This window comes from Pelophylax lessonae, assembly GCF_965119305.1.
Source record: "Pelophylax lessonae genome assembly, chromosome: 3".
Lineage (NCBI taxonomy): Eukaryota > Metazoa > Chordata > Amphibia > Anura > Ranidae > Pelophylax > Pelophylax lessonae.
The window spans coordinates 15,463,870-15,483,408 of NC_138770.1; the positions used below are offsets into that span (position 1 = coordinate 15,463,870).

At 44.8% G+C, this 19,539-nt stretch overlaps 1 protein-coding gene across 1 annotated transcript in view; it reads right to left on the bottom strand.

Moving 5' to 3' along the window:
• LOC309550230 (uncharacterized protein) overlaps positions 1-19,539 on the bottom strand; it is a gene marked incomplete at its 5' end in the record, with an annotated part of 1,091,635 nt that overhangs the window by 306,714 nt on the left and 765,382 nt on the right. The window lies entirely within an intron of this gene.

Below are 19,539 nucleotides of genomic sequence, written 5' to 3' on the forward strand. Positions count from 1 at the left end.
TCAGCGTCACAACTTTACTTCCTCTCCCTTTCTCCGTTGGGGTCCCCCTAGGTTCTTTTCTTGGACCACTCCTATTCCCGATCTAAACCTCTTGCCTTGGTGAGCTTTTAGCCTCCATGGCTTCCAATACCATTTCTATGCTGATGCCACCCAAATCTATGTCTCTACCCCTCATCTTATTCCATCAGTCTCCTCACATATAACTAATTTACTAACAAACATATCAGCCTGGATGTCACATCATTTCCTCAAACTCAATCTATCCAAAACCGAGCTCATAATATTTCCTCCCCCACGTGTCCCTTCCCCTGACTTCTCTGTCAAAATTAATGTCTCAACTATCCACTCGTCCCCACATTTCAGAGTTCTAGGTGTAATCCTGGACTCTGAACTATTCTTTCAGCCACACATCCAATCACTGTCCAAAGCTTGCCTCCTCAACATCTCCATAATACTCCCCTTCCTAATCAATGACACCATGAAGCTCCTAGTTCCCTCACTGGTCATCTCTTGCAACTTCCTCCTCATTGGATTACCTTTACTTTGGCTATCTCCCCTTCAGTCCATCATGAAAGCTGCTGCCAGGGTTATCCACCTTACCAACCACTTAGCATCTGCTACTCTGCCAATCCCTCCACTGACTTCCATTCAGTGTCCACCAACCCTCTCTGCCAATCCCTCCACTGGCTTCCATTCAGTGTCCACCACCCCTCTCTGCCAATCCCTCCACCGGGTCCATTCAGTGTCCTCCACCCCTCTATGCCAATCCCTCCACTGGCCTCCATTCAGTGTCCTATAAAGCCTTCCACAACTCGGCTCCCAGCAACATCAGTAGCCTAGTCTCACAATACCTACCAAATCGTTCTCTCTGTTCCTCCCAAGACCTCCTGCTCTCTAGCTCCCTGATCACCTCTTTCCATGCTTGTCTTTAGGAATTCCCTGAGCCTCTCCCATCTTCTGGAACTCCCTATCCCAAGTTGTCTGTCCACTTTTAGACCATCCCTGAAAATCCTTCTCTTCAGAGAAGCCTTTCCTGCCCCACCTAACTGGACTTTTATTTTCTCCATCAGCTCATCTCCCACAGTAAATGCATTTTGTATCCTTTGACCCTCCCTCTTAGATTGTAAGCTCTAATTAGCATTGTATCTGTACTGTCTACCCTCACGTTGTGCAAACTGTTGGCACAATATAAATCCTGTATAATAGTAAAAATAATAATATATGTGTGTATCATCATCTGCTGGAGATAAAATACATCACAGTGACTATGGAGGAAGAGGACGGACATGACGGGGGAGTTACTGGGTGTAAATAGAAAGAAAGAAAGAACTTATTACCTCCTCTGCTGTCTCTTCCAGTAATGTCTCCTTACTACTTCTTACCTCATGGAACTTCCTGTCTGTAGCTGACATCACTTCCTGTCTTCCATAGAGACTTCCTGTCTGGGTAGAAGTAAGATCCCCACCTTGTGGAGCTCAGAGGATCTGCAGCCCTGAGAAACGTCTCGTAGTGTAAAGTGACCAGATTTTTAAAATGAAATCCGGGGACATATTTATTTATTATTTTCTGGCAAATGGTAAACTATTTTATAAGCATATTTTCTTCTAATGATATATGTGGTGTATGTGAGATGTGTTTATGGAATGATTGTAAGATATATATATACGTTATTTCTCACATTTCCTCCATGAGATAGAAAAAAGAAGATAAAGATACTGTTTGGAATTTTTTGGGATAGGACTACCAAATGTTAAGAGGATAAGATAGAGCAAAAACTTGGAGGGGGGGGGGGGCTAAATTCAAATCCAATCCGGGCAGGAGTAATGGTGTCACCCTCTTTGCAAAAGGTAAGAAATATTGCAGAGCTGCAATGTGCAAATAGTGGTGAAACAACCCCCCCTATATACAATTATAATAAAATGTAAAATATGCACATCAATTGTACATTGTATTATGATTATATATCAGGGGGTCTCACCACTGCAATATTTCTTCCCTTTTGCAGAGAGGGTGACACCATCACTCCTATATTCTAATATACAGGATTAGCATCTCTGTTATTATTATTGTATGTTGGGCGGTTTTCACCATTATTTGCACATTGAAGCTCTACAATTTCTCAAAATATTTGTGCAGAGGGGGTGACACCATCACTACTATGTTACAATACATTGGTGGATTTGCACTGGATAGTCATGTATAGGTGTTACCATTGCACTTATAAGTCTATTTGTTGAATATTATAGATGAAGTGTAGGGCAGTGCTGCATTTTTGCCTTTTTATTGTTGCACGTTAGATGAGGGAACCGGCTAACAAGATTTTCTTATTGCTTTTGAGATTTTTTAGTTGCATTGTAAATGTTTTACTTGATTTGTTATGTCCCCTGTGGACTGGTAACCAGTGGCCCTGCATATTGGTGGTCAGTGTGCCTCCTGTATGCTTGTGCTACATGCAGGGTGCAGGAAGATGCTACGTGCAGGGTTCAGGAGGATGCTCCGTGCAAGGTTCAGAAGGATGCTCCGTGCAGGGTTCAGGATTCTGGAGGAGACTACGTGCAGGGTTCAGGAGGAAGCTATGTGCAGGGTGCAGGGTTCAGGAGGCTACATGCAGGTTGCAGGGTTCAGGAGGAAGCTACTTGCAGGGTTCAGGAGGAGGCTACTTGAAGGATGCAGGGTTCAGGAGGAGGCTACGTATAGGGTGCAGGGTTCAGGGTGAGGCTACGTGCAGGGTTCAGGAGGATGCTCCATGAAGGGTTTCGGGATCAGGAGGAGGCTATGTGCAGGGTTCAGGAGGAGGCTATGTTCAGGGTTCAGGAGGAGGCTAGGTGCATGATTCAAGAGGAGGCTACGTGCAGGATTCAGGAGGAGGCTACGTGCAGGATTCAGGAGGAGGCTACGTGCAGGATTCAGGAGGAGACTACATGCAGGGTTCAGGAGGAGGTTATGTGCAGGATTCGGGAGGATGCTCCATGCTGTAATGTTCCGGTACCTTTGGTACCCTAAATTACACTTTCCACAAGTGTATGCGCCCTACCATTTACTTTTGGAAAGGTGCGCATACACCTTTAAGACTGGAGCTGTCATCACTCAGCGCCGGACTAGATGGCTATTTAAGGCGTCGGTTCTCACTCACATGTGTTCGTTCAAACACCCTTATCTGGATGCTAACCTTGCTTGAAGCTTCCATGCTTGCAAGCTTACTTCGCTGACGGAACCTCGCTGCGCTGATCCCTGTATCCCGCTACTGGATCATCCGCCTCTCCTGAACCACCCTTCGGCTGTATCGCTAATAGTGCTAAGTACCCCGCAGGGGAATTCTCTATAAACTTATACTAAGCTTACACTATCTAGCTCTGCATAGTAGAGACTGTTTATCACATCTGCATAAACTAGATTGCTAGCTCTTGAGACTACTGCTACTTTTCTGCACTGGGTTGATCTCTTTTGTATGTCCACCTGCTATTCTATCATCTGCTATCATACAACATTGCTAAACCTTCCTGCATCCATCTGCTACTGTCTCACCTTCAAGTGTCTATCACCTACCACCTCCACTCAACCTATCCCTCAACCTTCATCATTGTGTTACCACATGCATAAAGTCACTCTAGGAACCAGCTTGCTAATTGTGTGTATTTACTGGCTGAAATAAGACCTTCCACACATGATGAGTCATTGAGGTTGGGAATGGTATCTCAGCATATCTCTTACATGACTGCTGACGTGGAACTATTTCTGCAGCTGAAAATCCACACCGTATAAAAACGCAGGAGCGTTACAGATTGAACGAACCAAAAAATGGATTCAGCAGAAATTGTTCCAGAAATAACCACTCAGATGACACAATTAAAACAGCAAGTATCTGCGTTAATACACGCACTTGCTGAATTAAAAGAAGACAATCAGGCTCTGTCGCAGCAGGTAATTAGACTGACACAACTTACCTCTGCTCAGTCCCCTGAACCCAAGATAAATCCCCCTTTGGTATTTACAGGCGATCGCAAAAAATTTCGCGAATTTAAAAACGCATGTGAGTTACTTTTTTTGCTAAAACCTCGTACCTACCTTACTGATCACATTAAGGTTTGTACTATTATTTCTTACCTATCAAGCGATCCTCGAGCCTGGGCAGATTCTCTTTTTGAGAAAAACGACCAGCTTCTCAACTCCTATGCCTTGTTCCTGGCAGAGCTCACTAGCCTATATGATGACCCCAATAGGCAGAGTACTGCTGATCTTCAGTTAAGATCCTTGAAACAAGGAAGGAGGCCTGTGGAAGACTTTGTCGCAGAGTTCAAGAGATGGACCCTTGATTCAGAATGGAATGATGCATCTCTGAAAACCCAATTTAGGCTTGGCCTATCAGAAGCCGTTAAGGACGAGCTCGCCCGAGCGGATCTGCCAAAAACCCTGGATGCATTAATACAACTCAGTATTACCATAGATAGAAGACTACGAGAAAGAAAGGCTGAAAAGATGGGAATGCCATTATCCGTTTCCTCTCGGAGTCTGGCCGTTCCTATGGAGGTAGGAACCATACGCCCACCGCTATCAACTATGGAAAAAGCCAAAAGACGAAATGAAAATCTCTGCTTGTACTGTGCATCCCCGGATCACAAGATAAACGTCTGTCCCCTAGTCAACAAAAAGAAGGGTGAGTGTTCACATGTCTCTCTAGGAGGATTGACAACTTCATTCACTAACCCCTACATTTCTGTTTTTTTGACATTACAGTGGGACCAGAACAGGATTACTACTAAGGCCATGATTGACACAGGATCTTGTGGAAATTATATGGATATATGTTTTGCTGCTTTAAATAAAATTCCTATTATTTCTAAACTCAAACCTGTCTCTGTAAGTCTTATTACCGGTGTTCCGTTATCCTCTGGTCCGATCACCGATCAGACACAAGCACTTCTAGTCACTATTAACGAGTCTCATAGGGAGACTTCTACCTTCGATTTAATACCATCACCCCACTTTCCCATTGTGTTGGGACTTCCCTGGTTGCACACACACCAACCAACCATAGATTGGAAGAAACGGTCCTTGACCTTCCTTTCTTGTTATTGCGAGGAAACGTGTAACCTCCCGTTTTCCGGGAAGATTCTGTCTGTGGTGACAGATGAGATTGCACCACTATGTTATCAGGATCTTTCTGAGGTTTTTCTTGAGAAAAATGCTCAAGCATTACCTCCTCATCGAGACTATGATTGTAGGATTGATCTACTCCCAAATAGCAAATTGCCGTTCGGTCATGTTTATCCTCTTTCACAGGATGAACTTGCCCATCTCAAAACCTATTTGGATGAGAACTTGGAAAAAGGTTTTATTAGACCTTCCACTTCTTCCACAGCAGCAGGACTCTTTTTTGTTCGCAATAAAGATTCAAGTCTCAGACCTATCATCGACTACAGGAAATTGAATGCTATCACAATAAAAGATCGCTATCCTCTACCGCTTATCCCTGAGCTCATTGAGCAGGTGCGTGGAGCTACCTATTTTTCAAAATTAGACCTGAAAGGAGCATACAATCTCATTTGAATCCGTGATGGACACGAGTGGAAGACTGCGTTCAGAACTAGATACGGATTGTTCGAATATCTTGTGATGCCATTCGGCCTATGCAATGCCCCTGCAGTTTTCCAACGATTTATAAACGATATTTTTAAAGACTTACTAGATGTCTGTGTTGTGGTATATCTGGACGATATACTTATATATTCACGGACCCTGTCTGAACACATAAGACATGTAAGACTTGTATTATCGAGATTGCTTGCACATAATCTTTATGTGAAGCTGAAGAAATGCTTGTTCCATAAAGATGAGGTACTCTTTCTAGGCTACATCATATCCAAAACGGGAATCGAGATGGACACGAGTAAAATATCCTGCATTCAGGATTGGCCTACACCAACTACACGCAAGGCGCTACAGCGATTTCTGGGATTTTCAAATTTCTACAGGAAGTTCATAAAAAACTTTTCTGCTATTGTCAGACCCCTCACACAGCTCACTAGCATAAAAATACCATTTAAATGGTCAGAAGAAGCAAATAAGGCTTTCCACTTGTTAAAGACAAGGTTTACTTCCGCTCCCATATTACGCCATCCAGACCCATCCCTCCAATACATTCTGGAGGTAGATGCGTCAAACCTGGCAGTAGGAGCAATACTCTCCCAACGAACTACCCCCACTTCACCACTTCATCCAGTCGCCTTTTTTTCTAAATCCCTGAGCAGTCCCGAGATAAATTACCCCGTGGGTGAGAAGGAACTGCTTGCTATAAAATTGGCTCTGGAGAATTGGCGACATTTACTCAAAGGCACCCAATTACCAATAATAATATACACGGACCATAAAAACCTCCAATATCTTCAGACTAGTAAAACTCTCTCGCATCGACAGGTACGATGGTCACTATTCTTTCTAAGGTTTAACTTCCTAGTGACCTACACACCTGCAGATAAGAACAAAAAGGCGGATGCACTATCACGACTAACTGAAGAAAACTACTTTGAAATTCCTTCCGTTCCTATAATACCTCACAAACGCATTATTGGAGTTGTCCGTTCCTTGAAGGAAGAGGTTCTGCATGGTATAAGGTTGGATTCACCCCCACCACAACTAACTACCGATGCAGAAGGCTTCCTCTACTACAACGACAAACTTTACATACCACCTACCCTACGCACCAAGATCTTGGAATTATCGCATGATGTGCCTATGGCAGGACATATGGGTATGACAAAGACTTTCAATTTGATTTCTCGGCAATTCTGGTGGCCTGACATGAAAACATCTATACAAAAATTCGTCTCTTCATGCAATGTCTGTGCCAGGTCCAAAATTGACACTACGAGACCATCCGGTCTACTATGCAGTCTACCAATACCCCAAACTCCATGGGAGGTTCTGTCATTGGACTTCATCGTAGAATTGCCTCCTTCCAAAGGATTTAATACCATCTTGGTGTCAGTGGACCATCTGACAAAGATGGCACATTTCATTGCTATTCGCAGACTACCTTCGTCCAAACAAACGGCAGAACTCCTGATGAAACATGTCTTCAGATTACATGGTATCCCAAAAACTCTTTTGTCTGACCATGGATCCCAATTTATTTCTAAATTCTGGCAAGAACTATGTCACATACTACGGATTGAGCGGAAGCTCACTTCTCCTTACCATCCGCAGACCAACGGACAGACTGAAAGAGTCAATCAATGCATCGAGCAGTATTTACGTTGTTACACTTCTTACCAACAGGATGATTGGTTGGATCTTCTCCCCCTGGCAGAATTTGCCTACAACAACGCAACTCACAGTACAACCAAGCAGAGTCCGTTCTACTTGAACTATGGGTTCCATCCCTCTATTCTCCCTCCACGCATCCTTCCTTCAAATAACCCAGTAGCCTCAGACTATCTTTCCCAAATAAAGGACTCTCTGGGTTTACTAAATACTACCATTGCACACGCTCACAGTCAACAAAAGAAGTACTATGATCTTCGTAGAAGACCTTCTCCACAGTATACTATCGGGGACCTCGTTTGGCTCTCAACAAAAAACTTGAGACTGAAGATCCCTAGCAAAAAGCTTGGACCTCTGTTCTTGGGACCTTTCCCAATCAAGAAACTTATTGGAAAAGCTGCAGTGCAGCTTACATTGCCAATGGACCTAAAAATCCATCCCATTTTCCATGTGTCGCTACTAAAACCCCATGTTCCGGACCAAGGAATAAGGCCTAATATTCCACCTCCCCCTCCTGTACAAGTTGAAGGTGGAGAAGAATACGAGATAAAAGAGATTCTGGATTCTCGTATCTACAGAAGAAGACTTCAGTACTTGGTTAGATGGAAGAACTATGGGCCCCAAGACGACACCTGGCTAAACACCTCTGACATACATGCCCCTAGATTAATCCGCAATTTTCATGCGAGATACCCAGACAAACCAGCTCCAGAGGCCTTCAGGAGCAGGCCTTAAGGGGGGGGTATTGTAATGTTCCGGTACCTTTGGTACCCTAAATTACACTTTCCACAAGTGTATGCGCCCTACCATTTACTTTTGGAAAGGTGCGCATACACCTTTAAGACTGGAGCTGTCATCACTCAGCGCCGGACTAGATGGCTATTTAAGGCGTCGGTTCTCACTCACATGTGTTCGTTCAAACACCCTTATCTGGATGCTAACCTTGCTTGAAGCTTCCATGCTTGCAAGCTTACTTCGCTGACGGAACCTCGCTGCGCTGATCCCTGTATCCCGCTACTGGATCATCCGCCTCTCCTGAACCACCCTTCGGCTGTATCGCTAATAGTGCTAAGTACCCCGCAGGGGAATTCTCTATAAACTTATACTAAGCTTACACTATCTAGCTCTGCATAGTAGAGACTGTTTATCACATCTGCATAAACTAGATTGCTAGCTATTGAGACTACTGCTACTTTTCTGCACTGGGTTGATCTCTTTTGTATGTCCACCTGCTATTCTATCATCTGCTATCATACAACATTGCTAAACCTTCCTGCATCCATCTGCTACTGTCTCACCTTCAAGTGTCTATCACCTACCACCTCCACTCAACCTATCCCTCAACCTTCATCATTGTGTTACCACATGCATAAAGTCACTCTAGGAACCAGCTTGCTAATTGTGTGTATTTACTGGCTGAAATAAGACCTTCCACACATGATGAGTCATTGAGGTTGGGAATGGTATCTCAGCATATCTCTTACATGACTGCTGACGTGGAACTATTTCTGCAGCTGAAAATCCACACCGTATAAAAACGCAGGAGCGTTACACATGCAGGGTTCAGGAGGAGGCTACGTGCAGGGTGCAGGGTTCAGGAGGAGGCTATGTGCAGTGTTCAGGAGGATGCTCCGTGCTGGGTTCAGGAGGATACTACATGCAGGGTTCAGGAGGAGGCTACGTGCAGGGTTCAGGAGGAGGCTACGTGCAGGGTGCAGGGTTCAGGAGGAGGCTACGTGCAGGGTGCAGGGTTCAGGAGGAGGCTATGTACAGGGTGCAAAGGTTCAGGAGGAGGCTAGGTGCAGGGTGCAGGGTTCAGGAGGCAGCTACATGCAGGGTTCAGGAGGTGGCTACATGCAGAAGGCAGGACTATTACCTATTTTTTTTCTTCTGTATGTAATGACAGTATACATGTAATTTCTTTTGTGTGTGTGTGTTTTGTCAGTATATGTGTGAATATTTTTTTCTGTGTGTGTGTGGGTCTGTGTAAGGTCACTCACACGCAGCCTGTATAAAACATAAACACCTCACATCACTCACACACCAGAGAGACACTACAGGAGATGGTGAGACACTGCAGACACATTATTACAGGAGATGGTGAGAGACTGTAGACATGACACAGGAGAGGTTAGAGACTGCAGACATGGTACAGGGGATGGTCAGAGACTGCAGACATGGTACAGGAGATGGTGAGAGACTGCAGACATGGTACAGGAGATGGTGAGAGACTGCAGACATGGTACAGGAGATGGTCAGAGACTGCAGACATATTACAGGAGATGGCCAGAGACTGCAGACATGGTGCAGGAGAAGGCCAGACACTGCAGATATGGTACAGGGGATGGAATATGTCTGCAGTGTCTGGCCATCCCCTGTACCATATCTGCAGTGTGATGGTGAGAGACTGCAGACATGGTACAGGAGATGGTGAGAGACTGCAGACATGGTACAGGAGATGGTCAGAGACTGCAGACATATTACAGGAGATGGCCAGAGACTGCAGACATGGTGCAGGAGAAGGCCAGACACTGCAGATATGGTACAGGGGATGGCCAGACACTGCAGACATATTCCAGGAGATGGCTAGAGACTGCAGACATGGTACAGGAGATGGCCAGACACTGCGGATATGGTACAGGGGATGGCCAGACACTGCAGACATATTATAGGAGATGGCTAGAGACTGCAGACATGGTACAGGAGATGGCCAGAGACTGCAGACATGATTTAGGAGATGGTCAGAGACTGCAGACATGGTACAGGAGATGGTCAGAGACTGCAGACCTAGTGCAGGAGATGACCAGAGACTGCAGACATGGTACAGAAGATGGTCAGAGACTGCAGACATGGTACAGGAGATGGTCAGAGACTGCAGACATGGTACAGGAGATGGTGAGAGACTGCAGACATGGTACAGGAGATGGTCAGAGACTGCAGATATGATACAGGAGATGGTCAGAGACTGCAGACATGGTACAGGAGATGGTGAGAGACTGCAGACATGGTACAGGAGATGGTCAGAGACTGCAGATATGATACAGGAGATGGTCAGAGACTGCAGACATGGTACAGGAGATGGTTAGACATTGCAGACATGATACAGGAGATGGCCAGAGACTGCAGACATGGTGCAGGAGAAGGCCAGACACTGCAGATATGGTACAGGGGATGGCCAGACACTGCAGACATATTCCAGGAGATGGCTAGAGACTGCAGACATGGTACAGGAGATGGCCAGACACTGCGGATATGGTACAGGGGATGGCCAGACACTGCAGACATATTATAGGAGATGGCTAGAGACTGCAGACATGGTACAGGAGATGGCCAGAGACTGCAGACATGATTTAGGAGATGGTCAGAGACTGCAGACATGGTACAGGAGATGGTCAGAGACTGCAGACCTAGTGCAGGAGATGACCAGAGACTGCAGACATGGTACAGAAGATGGTCAGAGACTGCAGACATGGTACAGGAGATGGTCAGAGACTGCAGACATGGTACAGGAGATGGTGAGAGACTGCAGACATGGTACAGGAGATGGTCAGAGACTGCAGATATGATACAGGAGATGGTCAGAGACTGCAGACATGGTACAGGAGATGGTGAGAGACTGCAGACATGGTACAGGAGATGGTCAGAGACTGCAGATATGATACAGGAGATGGTCAGAGACTGCAGACATGGTACAGGAGATGGTTAGACATTGCAGACATGATACAGGAGATGGTCAGAGACTGCAGACATGATTGATAAAGAGATGGTCAGGGACTGAGTTTATGGCTGAACCCGGTGTATCGCAGGGCTGCTCCACTCTATGTAAACCAGCTCTGCAAGATCAAGTCAGTAATCCTCCTTGGAAAGTATAACCAAGTGACAGAAGACAGCAGCACATCCAATTTCCAAATAAAAATTGTCTTACAAACAGTTAACTGCTGAAGATTAGTGGAGGACAGTAAACAGTTAATGGGTCTCTGAAGCTTCCAGCCTGAACCAGCAGTAAATCCTCCAACAAAACATAAAATCCCATGCAGCGCACACAGAGCTCCGACTAAATAGCTGAACAGAAGCTGGAATGGTAACGGCCATGTGTCCCTGGTTTTGGAGAATGCTGCTGCAGGGTCTTCTTATCAGTGTATCAGGCAATGTGCAGGTCAGGTTAGGGAGATAAAAAAGGTAAGGAGTGAGGGGAGAGGAGGCTGATGGGTAACCTCACACTGCCTGAACACACAGATATCTGGAAGACACTGCAGCCGACCAGCATTACATGTAACAGTGCTTGCTCTAATTGTAGTCATACCTTCTGCATCTCCCTTCTGGTGCCCTCATTCAGCCCTGTTCCCAGTCAAATGTGGTGGGCTGGAGAGGGGCGGGGGGGGGGGGAGTGCTATACTGGCTGTGGATGGAAGGGAGGAGGAGCTCCACATTTCAGCCCGCCCATCCCCGACATCAGAGCTTCGATTTGACAGCTCTGCTCCTCTCACTCTCACTGACACTGTGCTGGATGGATGGTCACACTGCTGAATGTACTGCTAGGCTGTCAGCAATAGGTACACCGCCCCTGAATCCAGGGACAGAATCGGGGACTTACTTGATCCGGGGACAGTGTCGTTAAAATTGCGCACACTCATGGAATTGCGACAAAGTACGGTACTTAAAAATATCCATAGGCAATGCTGAAAAATCCTTCACAGGTTACCTTTTTAGAGTTACAGAGGAGTTCTAGCGCTAGTATTACACATGTGTGGTGCGATTACCATTTACATATGCATGTGTGACTTACGTATGTGTTCGCTTCTGCGCACAAGCACCGCGAAGGGATGGGGTCTCTTAAAATTTTTTCTTCTATTTTTTACTTTTTATTTTTACACTGAACCTTTTAATTGTTTTTTTTATTTTTTATCACTTTTATTCCTGATACGAAGAATGTAAACATCCCTTGTAACAGAAATAAGGATGACAGGTCCTCTTTATGGAAACATCTGGGTCAAAAAGACCCCAAATCTCTTCTTTAACTTTAAAAGCAAAAGATAAAAAATAAAAAAATTATTTACTTCCAGCCTGGACCAAAAGTGACATCATGGCGTCGCTCCGGTCTTCCAAGGCCATAGAGGCGATGAAAGAGTATCCACTCTTTGATCGTCTATGAGAGCAGCCAGCCGCACCATCGGATCGTTTTCCAGGCAAAAACAGTAAGCCCAAAAAACACCGGCAAGCGGCTGGAGGGGGAGGAACATCCCTTCCCGCTGCTTCGGACAGCTCATGAACCGCTCGGAATGGTTACATGAGAAAGCCAGCCGCCAGCTGGAAAAACCAATACAATGATAGCTTCAGCCATAACCCTGGTAAACCACAACGTATACAATGAGGACACCAACAATGGGGTCCACTAACACAAACAATGGGGCACAATTCATCCCACTAACACCAATGATGGAGCACTATTCCTCCCAATGAAACCAAAGATGGGGCACTGTTTTTTTTTCCACTGACGGGACCCTATCTACAAATGCCCACAGTCCGCCCCCCCCCCCCCATAAATTCTGAAGTAAACTGGCTCTTTTGTTTAGAAAGTTTGGAGACCCCCCTGGTCTAGAAGAATACTACTATGAGCTCAGGGGCAGACTGGCAACTTTCGGCCCAGGGGGCAAGTACAAACCAGAGGCTCATGGTGCAGCAACTCGGCCCCTCTCCCACTCTCCCTCTTTTGGCCTCCTCCTTACCCCCATTCCAAGCTGAAGCCCTGCTCCAAATACTCTCTACTTAACGGCTGAATCTGGGTTTCTGACCTGGCCAGCAGGGGGCGGTTGGGGGGAGCTGGGACACCTCGGTTGGGGCTGGCCAGGGGAGAAGAGTCTCCAGTGGGGCATGGAACTGGCCTCTGCTCAAACACAGTTTACACCATCCATGCTGGGTGGTGGTGAGACCTGCGCTCTGTTCTTGTCTTCAACCCACACTTCTGTAGGTCTGTGGCAGGGACTTTTTACTTCTCTTTACCAGGAAATATTTAGCCATGCCTATGGAAGTAGCAGTGCAGCCTTTTTAAGGGGCATCAGAGTGGCCCAGGGGGCAATTGCCCCCCTGCCTCCTGGCCCAGTCCTCCCCTGTATGAGCTCCAGAACTCCCATGCAGAAGCAAAAAATTGGGTGACCCTTGGACTGAAGAGTCCAAGCCTGAGAAAAGAGAGTTTGAAATTTCTCATGGGGAACAAAAACTCTGGCCTGAGATGTGTTTAGGATTAGGGATGATCGAACTTTTCAAAAGTTCGGTTCGGCCAGAACATCCGAACTTCTCGAAAGTTCGGCCCGGATTTCAGAACCCCATTGAAATCAATGGGACCTGAACTTCGGTAATCAAAAAACACCATTTTGAAGCCCTAAAACCCAATAAATGCCCCTAAAAAGTGCCTAGGGTTCTGGGTCATGGCCCAGGGACTATTAATCACACAAAAAAAAGTTCTTAAAAATTGTCATTTTTGATAGAGAGCCAATTATTGAAAAGATTAAAAAAAAAAAAAAAAAAATGTCTTTTGATTTAGTGTCTGGGGGGTCTAAAAAGTGTACCTGTGAAGTTTCAACTCTGTAGCATGTCCAGAACCAGAAAAAAAAGATCGTTTGTATTAGAATCAATATAGAACAGGGATATGGCTCCGCTATTTTCACACCTTGCCGGTTTTGTAGCAAGCGTTTTTTTGGGCATTTTTTGGGGGACTTTGGAGGCAGGCAAAACATCTGTAGGGGTATATATACATACACCCATGTATGTATATATATATACACATACACATATACAGGTGTGAAAGTAGCAAAACACTATGCTTGCGATAATGAAATAATGAACACCAATATGTCTCCGCTCCTATCACACCTATATATGTGTATAAATACATATAAGTGTGTGTGTATATATAACCCTATACAGAAGTTCAGATGTTTTGCCTGCCTCCAAAGACCCCAAAAAAAAAAACACCAGCTACAAAAACGCCCAGGTGTGTTTTTGCAGCTGGCGTTTTTTTTGGGCATTTTTTTGGGGTCTTTGGAGGCAGGCAAAACATCTGAACTTGTGTATAGGGGTATATATACACACACACTTATATGTATTTATACACATACACACGTATAGGTCTTATAGCAGAGAAGCCATATGGGTGTTACTTATTTAATTAGCGCAAGCATAGTGTTCTGCTACTTTCACACCTATATATGTGTATGTGTATATATACACATATACAGGTGTGAAATAGCAGAACACTATACTTGCGCTAATGAAATAATGAACACCAATATGTCTCCGCTCCTATCACACCTATATATGTGTATGTGTAAAATACATATAAGTGTGTGTGTATACACATGTATGTGTAGGTGTATACACATATATGTGTAGGTGTATATATACATACATGTGTGTGTATATATACCCCTATACAGAAGTTCAGATGTTTTGCCTGCCTCCAAAGACCCACAAAAAAATGCCCAAAAAAATGCCTGCGCCAAAAAAAATGCCAACAAAGTGTGTTGTTGCAGGCGGTTTTTTTTGGGCATTTTTTGTGGGTCTTTGGAGGCAGGCAAAACATCTGAACTTCTGTATAGGGGTATACAGTGGGTACGGAAAGTATTCAGACCCCCTTAAATTTTTCACTCTTTGTTATATTGTAGCCATTTGCTAAAATCATTTAAGTTCATTCTTCTTCCTCATGAATGTACACATAGCACCCCATACTGACAGAAAAACACAGAATTGTTGACATTGTTGCAGATTTATTAAAAAAGAAAAACTGAAATATCACATGGTCCTAAGTATTCAGACCCTTTGCTGTGACACTCATATATTTAACTCAGGTGGTTTCCATTTCTTCTGATCATCCTTGAGATGGTTCTACACCTTCATTTGAGTCCAGCTGTGTTTGATTATACTGATTGGACTTGATTAGGAAAGCCACACACCTGTCTATATAAGACCTTCCAGTTCACAATTCATGTCAGAGCAAATGAGAATCATGAGGTCAAAGGAACTGCCTGAAGAGCTCAGAGACAGAATTGTGGCAAGGCACAGATCTGGCCAAGGTTACAAAAAGATTTCTGCTGCACTTAAGGTTCCTAAGAGCACAGTGGCCTCCATAATTCTCAAATGGAAGACGTTTGGGATGACCAGAACCCTTCCTAGAGCTGGCCGTCCGGCCAAACTGAGCTATCGGGTGAGAAGAGCCTTGGTGAGAGGGGTAAAGAAGAACCCAAAGATCACTGTGGCTGAGCTCCAGAGATGCAGTCAGGAGATGGGAGAAAGTTGTAGAAAGTCAACCATCACTGCAGCCCTCCACCAGTCGGGGCTTTATGGCAGAGTGGCCCGACGGAAGCCTCTCCTCAGTGTAAGACACATGAAAGCCCGCATGGAGTTTGCTAAAAAAAACACCTGAAGGACTCCAAGATGGTGAGAAATAAGATTCTCTGGTCTGATGAGACCAAAATAGAACTTTTTGGCCTTAATTCTAAGCGATATGTGTGGAGAAAACCAGGCACTGCTCATCACCTGTCCAATACAGTCCCAACAGTGAAGCATGGTGGTGGCAGCATCATGCTGTGGGGGTGTTTTTCAGCTGCAGGAACAGGACGACTGGTTGCAATCGAGGGAAAGATGAATGCGGCCAAGTACAGGGATATCCTGGACAAAAACCTTCTCCAGAGTGCTCTGGACCTCAGACTGGGTCGAAGGTTTACCTTCCAACAAGACAATGACCCTAAGCACACAGCTAAAATAACGAAGGAGTGGCTTCACAACAACTCCGTGACTGTTCTTGAATGGCCCAGCCAGAGCCCTGACTTAAACCCAATTGAGCATCTCTGGAGAGACCTAAAAATGGCTGTCCACCAACGTTTACCATCCAACCTGACAGAACTGGAGAGGATCTGCAAGGAGGAATGGCAGAGGATCCCCAAATCCAGGTGTGAAAGACTTGTTGCATCTTTCCCAAAAAGACTCCTGGCTGTATTAGATCAAAAGGGGGCTTCTACTAAATACTGAGCAAAGGGTCTGAATACTTAGGACCATGTGATATTTCAGTTTTTCTTTTTTAATAAATCTGCAACAATGTCAACAATTCTGTGTTTTTCTGTCAGTATGGGGTGCTATGTGTACATTCATGAGGAAGAAGAATGAACTTAAATGATTTTAGCAAATGGCTGCAATATAACAAAGAGTGAAAAATTTAAGGGGGTCTGAATACTTTCCGTACCCACTGTATACACACACACACTTATATGTATTTTACACATACACATATATAGGTGTGATAGGAGCGGAGACATATTGGTGTTCATTATTTCATTAGTGCAAGTATAGTGTTCTGCTCCTTTCACACCTATATATGTGTATGTGTATATATACATACATGTGTGTGTGTATATATATACCCCTACACAGAAGTTCAGATGTCATGCCTGACTCCAAATATCTCCTCAAAAAAGCCCTATAAACGCCTGCAGCAAAAAGCAGGCTGACAGGGGAGAAGCCATATCGCTGTTCTGAAAGTGACCTAAGAGAAACAATCTTTTCTCTATAGCAGTCACCCTGATATGGAAGGGTTTTGTCACCCTGCCATAGCAGTCAGAGTCAGTTAACCCTACACTACACTACGGTCCCCTTACACGTAACACTTTCCCTACAGAAACGAAATTATTAAATCTAACTATAGTGGAAAATAGCACCCTAACTACACTAGATATCCCTTTCCTCACACTAATAATTGCTAAATTACACTTTGTAGCAGAATTAACAGAACTGCTTCCACTCTCTTCCATGTCCCTGTATAACAATGCTAGGAATTTGGCGGGGGCTATCTTATATACTGGGGGGCGTGTTCACTAATGATTGGACTATGGACCCCCTAGTCACTCCAATCACATTCCTAGCATTCTCCTGCCCCCTCAATTGGCTTTTACTGATGGTTCTGGTCCAATCACAGGCTTTTAAAGCCCATTTCCTGTACCATTGCATTTTGGTCGGTTCTGGTTGCCGAATTCCAAACTTTTTCAGCAAAAAGTTCGGAATTCGGCTGAACCTCGAACAGCCAATGTTCGGGTCGAACCGATGGTTGACCCGAACCGTTCCATCATCCCTATTTAGGATGAGACCCAGATATTCCAAGCCATGAGTTGGTTCCAGTACTGAGATCTTCAGGTTCAGGACCCAGTTGAACCTTGGCAATGTCAGGAAAGTTCTAGCAATGCTGTCAGCCAGAACCTGAGCGAATGGAGGTCTTCCAGATTTCCCACAATGAGAATTCCCTAAGAGTACAGCAAGGCTAGCCCTGGGGCCAGAACCTGGGTGAACACTCAAAGTGACTACTCCATACTTCTGAGTAGGATTCCTGAGCCTCCAGTTCAAGGACAACCTGATTTACAGTGCCAGGTGACCTGGACTGTCCAAAGAAGGGACTAAATTATCCCACAATGTCACAATCTTGTGTTTTTGGGGTCTGTAGTGGAACTGGGTAAATGGAGCTGTCTACAACAGTGGTCTCCAAACTGCGGCCCTTTGATTGCTTTTATCTGACCCTTGGAGCACTATTTCATCCACTGAGACCAACAATGGGGCATAATTCCTCCCACTGACATCAATGATGGGCAGAATTCATCCTAATGTCACCAACCAAGGGTGCACATTTTCTCCCACTGACACCAACAATGGGGCACAATTCCTCTCACTGACATCAATGATGGGGCACAATTACTCCCACTGACACCAATGATGGGGCACAATTCCTCCCATTGGACCAACGATAGGGCACAATTTCTCCCATTGGCACCAATGATGGGGCAGAATTCCTCCCAATGTCACCAACGATGGGGCACAATTCCTCCCACTGACACCAATGATGGGGCAGAATTCCTCCCATTGGACCAACGATGGGGCAAAATTTCTCCCATTGGCACCAAGAATGGGGCAGAATTCCTCCCAATGGCACCAACGATGGGGGCATGATTCCTCCCACTGACACCAACAATGGGGCACAATTCCTACCACTGACACCAACAATGGGGCACAATTCCTCCCATTGGTGAACACTCAAACTGCAAAAGAGAAGATGAACCAGAGAAGCTGAAGACCCACAGCAAAGGGGAAGAATTGCTGGTGCGCCAGAAAAACAGGAACATTCAAGTATCCATCCTTGATGTCCACAGTGTTTAGAAAGTCTCATTGATTATACTGTATAAGTATTGGCAGGAAGTGTTAGATAAGCAAAATTCTTTATATGATATTGTGCTGACTCTGAATCCCATTCTTTTTCTTCTGGGTTATGTAGATTCTCCACAATGGATCATGATCAGGTAGTGGCTATTACAAGATCACTTTTTTTACAGTGAGGGAAAAAAGTATTTGATCCCCTGCTGACTTTGTACATTGGCCTACTGACAAAAAATGATCAGACTATAATTTTAATGGTCGGTTTATTTTACCAGTGAAAGACAGAATAACAACAAAAATATCCAGAAAAACGCATTTCAAAAAAGTTATAAATTGATTTGCATTTTAACGAGTGAAAACATGACTTGGTACTTGGTGGCAAAACCCTTGTTGGCAATCCCAGAGTTTAGACGTTTCTTGTAGTTGGCACACATCTCAGATGGGATTTTGTCCCACTCCTCTTTGCAGATTCTATCCAAGTCATTAAGGTTTCGAGGCTGACGTTTGGTAAGTTGAACCTTCAGCTCCCTCCATATATTTTCTATGGGATTAAGACCTGGAGACTGGGGCCTGTACATGTGCTTTCTTGAGCAGGGGGACGCTGCAGGATTTCAGTCCTTCACGGCGTAGTGTGTTACCAATTGTTTTCTTGGTGACTATGGCCCCAGCAGCCTTGAGATCATTGACAAGATTCTCCTGTGTAGTTCTGGGCTGATTCCTCACCGTTCTCACGATCATTGAAACTCCACGAGGTGAGATCTTGCATGGATCCCCAGACCGAGGGAGACTGACCGTTATTTTGTTTCTTTTATTTGTGAATAATCGCACCAACTGTTGTCACCCTCTCACCAAGCTGCTTGGCGATGGTCTTGTAGTCCATCCCAGCCTTGTGTAGGTCTACAATCTTGTCCCTGACATCCTTGAACTTCTTTGGTTTTTGCCATGGTGGAGAGATTGGAATCTGATTGCTTCTATGGACAGCTGTCTTTTATACAGGTAACAAGCTGAGATTAGGAGCACTCCCTTTAAGAGAGTGCTCCTAATCTAATCTCATTACCTGTATAGAAGACACCTGGGAGCCAGAAATCTTTC